This window comes from Monopterus albus, unplaced genomic scaffold, assembly GCF_001952655.1.
Source record: "Monopterus albus unplaced genomic scaffold, M_albus_1.0 scaffold57.1, whole genome shotgun sequence".
Taxonomy (NCBI): Eukaryota; Metazoa; Chordata; class Actinopteri; order Synbranchiformes; family Synbranchidae; genus Monopterus; species Monopterus albus.
In genome coordinates, this window is record NW_018127937.1 from 1,562,542 (window position 1) to 1,566,698 (window position 4,157).

Here is a 4,157-nt window from a genome sequence, read left to right on the forward strand (position 1 = left end):
AGAAGTAGTGCTTCCTGACTGGAAGAAGACTGTCTGAACAGAAATCTGCCAATAATTTAGAATGACATAACCATATCTCCTCAGCTTTGCTGTGTGGTATTATGATTAAACCCATTAATTTAGATCTATGCACTGTGTTAATGCTAATGTGAAAGAATGAAGGGACCCACATCGAGACAGCGCCTCAAAATCAGGTAATAAAACAACCTGCTCAACCCCCTTAAAGTCCTCATGCTGTCAGTCAATTTCCAACAGTGGAGCTGCAGCACTCTGTGGCCCTGGAGCTCTGGGCATCAAGGCAGCTGCACGTTTTGCTCAGTGAGAGGTTGAGTGCTTTGCAGGAATCAGGTGAGACATCTCTTTAGATGTTTTGATGTGATGTCTTGCTGTGCTGGATTACCAGCTAATGCCAGATATGCCCCTACTCAAACCAGGGATTTTGTTGGTTTAAAATGCTCATCATGCGGTGCTGCCATTAATCTGCAAATCATTTAAATTGTCCGGGTTTGCTGTGTATAATCAGCTCTATTCCTCTTTCCTCACTGCTCGATCCTCATCTTGTAGCACCTATTCCTAACGGCCAGATGGATGAGCCCCACAAACAGGCAGCCCCCTCTGCTCCTGCAGTTTTTATGAGGACGTTCCCTCGGAATGGATGCAGGAAATGGCTCCAGTCACTGTTAGAAAGCCATTAAATTCAGACTTGGAAAAGAACAAGGACAAGAGTAAGGGAGAAGTAGCGTCACTTCAACATATCATTAAACCATTTTTTATCTCTCCTCTCCTTTTCAAGCTTCCTCTGCACTTCCTGACCCTCGGATGTCTCCTGCTCTACTCCAGCTGTTCTAGTACATCTCGTGCTTACAGTATCCATTTGTCCAGAGGTGCTGTCACTGTGGGGACAGCACACATCATGTAAACCATTTCACATAGCAGTGGCTTGACTTTTTGGGAAACATGCTCACTTGTTTTCTTGATGAAGGTAAAGTGAGACGATCTATGCTTCGCTCTGTACCAAAACCTGAAGCCACAGTCAGCTTAGCATGCAAGGCGATGTCTGTATCTTCTTTATTTAGTTTGTCCCAAAAGCAAAATGTAAAAATGATAAGTTGTGTTTCTTCAGGGGGGTATGTGCCTGACTGTGGCTCGACCCGGTGCAGTAAATGTTTAGAGTCTCTGCCGATGATGTCTGTGAATCTCAGCAGGTGGTTTTTAATTTTCAGTCTTCCTACAGTTTAAAGATGTGGTGTTAAAACGCAGACGTTGCCGATTGTTGATTGTTGAGCTTGAAAGATGCCAGTAGGCAGATTTAAAAACTTTTCAGACTTAGTTCCAGTCAATACTACAGTAATACTTCTTCAACATACAGTACCATGCTGACCCCATGTTGTACTACTCAGCAACAATGATCCCATGAACTCACCAAAAAACAAACATTCTTTTGGTCTTACAACAACAACAACAACAACAAAAAAGATAGAATAAGTTGGAAATATTAGAGAAAGTAATTGTACAATATAGTGTAGCATCGTATAGTAATGTACACGATTAAGTTGCCTAGATAATGTACAAATAGTGCAAACACACAAATATTAAAACCGAGATGAAACAAGCAAGGTCTTCAAATGCCAGTGGGTTCATTGTGGTCTTTTATATTATAGATATGATCCTGATTTGATGATTTAAAAGCCTGAGCTCTTCACGAGTGAGTTGGGAAGGATGATTAATGGCATAGGATGATTAATGTGATTGGAGGGAGCTGCTTGAAGCATCTACAGTATTTCGGTTATTTTATCTTCTACTTAAATGTGTGCATATGCATTTATGTTATGTTTTACTGAGGTTTACTCCAGATCATCTCTGTTCACAATGATCTGCTGCTCTACTGAGATGTCTCCTACTGTTAATATGATGGTGTGGACATAGAAAATCGTTAAATTATTCCCAGCAACACAACGATATTTTCATAATTAGCTCATGTCACATCCTGAACTTCATCCAGAAATCGGTCGTTTAAATCCACAAACAGATGGTGTGTACAAATATAAGCATGGGCGCACGCACCACACAGGCATGCTACCCACAGCATCCAGTGATGGAGCTGATGATGGCTGCGTGTTTCTGTGCATGTGTGCGTGCAGGGAGAGCTGGGGGCAGAGATTTAAGATGAAAGAGAAAAAGCTATGAAGTGAATAACTAAAAGAGGAGGGCAAGGTTGTGACAGTAAGAAATACACAACAACACAAGCAAGCTCCCCTCATCTTGTGCTCTAGATCTTAATTGCTTATTTACATGGATCTGAAGGCATTCGGAGAGCTCTAGTTATCAGCTGGTTCAAAGGGAGAACACAGGGCAGAGACTCGCTGGGCGGAGAGCCCGCTGTTAATTGCCATATTGCTCCTTCAGATTAAGTCGGCTCGGCCTCGCTTACTCACTGCCCTGTGGGGATTTCTCCTTCACACAAAGATGATACAGCCCTGTTCAACAACAATAAAATGATCTTTCATTTACTTACTTGCCTTTAAAAATAATGACTGCTGTGCAAATTTTAATCAAAAGAGGACGAAGGAATAGAGGCTGAGAGCACTTCACAAAAAGGTGCTGTAGGAGTTTCATCTCACTGCTGCAATTAAAGCGTTGACGTCCTCATACTAGTAAGTGTTGTGTATTTGAGTCTGAGTGGGTAAAGCTGAAATATATTCCTCTATTTCTTGTTGCGTTCTGTTGTGCCTTCTACTATTGTTCTGTGTCTGTTGAATTGTGAAGAACTTGTTTGAAAGGTTCCTGTTGTGGAGATAAATCTTCACTTACACCACAGATTTAGTAAACGCCACTTCATCTTCTTCAAAGGCCGTGACCTTTGTGTTAAAGTGTGGCTGCGGAAACGGTCAATAAACAATGGCCACATTCAGACGAGACTCGTTTCTTTTACAGATCTGAAGGATGTGTTATTTGGCAGATGACAATGTAAGTTGGCTCGCAGAGTGTTGCTAAGGCAGAGACTTACAGTATAAAAAGTGTGCACTGTGTTCTTCTGATCTGTTATGATGTCCAACACTATGTGGCCAAAAGGTTTTTCAGACTCTCTGCCAGATATTGACCCTGGCTGCAGGGGTTTGGTCCCATCCAGATGCCAGAGTATTAGTGAGGTCCAGCACTGATTCTGGTGATCTGGCTCTCAGTCAGTGTCCCAGTTTGTCCCAGAAGAGCCAGATGGGCTGGAGGTCAGGACTCTGTAGACCAGTCAACTTCTTCCACAGTAAAGTAGGAAGAACTTTTCTGGCTTTGTGCACGAGGGTACCATCACAATGACACAGCAAAGAGATGAACACAACCCACTAGGATATCGTATTATGCTGTAGATGGTAGAAGTGATTATTGTGGTAACAATAGAACATGTATTGAAGGAATGCCCAAGATAAAGATTAAAAATACAGCTGGAAGAAAATAAAATCAGGTTTACAGAGGAACTTGGTGTTTAGAATGTTCTCTGGATGAATCACAAGTCTGTGGTAGAGTTGGCCCACACTCCTCTTCAGAAGGTGGCAGTAATGCACGTTATTTTGTTTGCCAATCACAGAAATAAACAGAAGAAGAAGAAGCAACACTAGCACACCTGCCGCCCAAGACTAAGAAGTGACATCATGTCTTGATGTTTGGGTTGAATGAAAACTGTCAGGCCTTAGTCTGCCAACACCGTGAACATACCTGGTCTGAATGAGAAGCCGTTCTTTCATTCTGCCAGTATATGTGAACAGGTCCAAGTTGCCACTCAAAGGTGCAAAGAACAAAAGGCCAAAGAGGAAGACCTGCCATTGTACTTCTCTGAAAAGAGAAAATGGTGCATGGACTGACAACTTGCAGCCAGTGACGTGCGGTGAGGTTGACAGCTGGTGAGGCACTAACTCTTTTACAGATTTACAAATACAAATTGTCTGTTAACAGACAATGCGTTGTGTTTTATATCTCATATCAGCATTCTTCACACAAACGTGACCCATATTTAATTTGAGGTTAAAATTTATTCCAATTGAGCTTATTTCTAACTAGAAATAATAAAAGTTTATGGTCTTACCTTTACTTGTACACGAAATCCATTTGTCAGCTGGTATGTATTACAAACCCTTTTACCGTTCGAATCCAATATTAAAACAAAT

General features: G+C 41.7%; 1 protein-coding gene across 5 annotated transcripts in view; it reads left to right on the forward strand.

Moving 5' to 3' along the window:
• Positions 1-3,610: 3,610 nt before the first annotated feature.
• Positions 3,611-4,157, forward strand: part of LOC109961624 (SH3 and multiple ankyrin repeat domains protein 2) — a 172,659-nt gene continuing 172,112 nt past the window's right edge. For 4 of the 5 annotated variants that reach the window (XM_020602590.1, XM_020602594.1, XM_020602597.1 and 1 more), the window contains exon 1: positions 3,611-3,893. The gene's annotated coding sequence lies outside the window, so the exon portion shown is untranslated. The remainder of the gene's footprint in view (positions 3,894-4,157) is intronic. The other variant, XM_020602595.1, reaches the window with a different exon arrangement.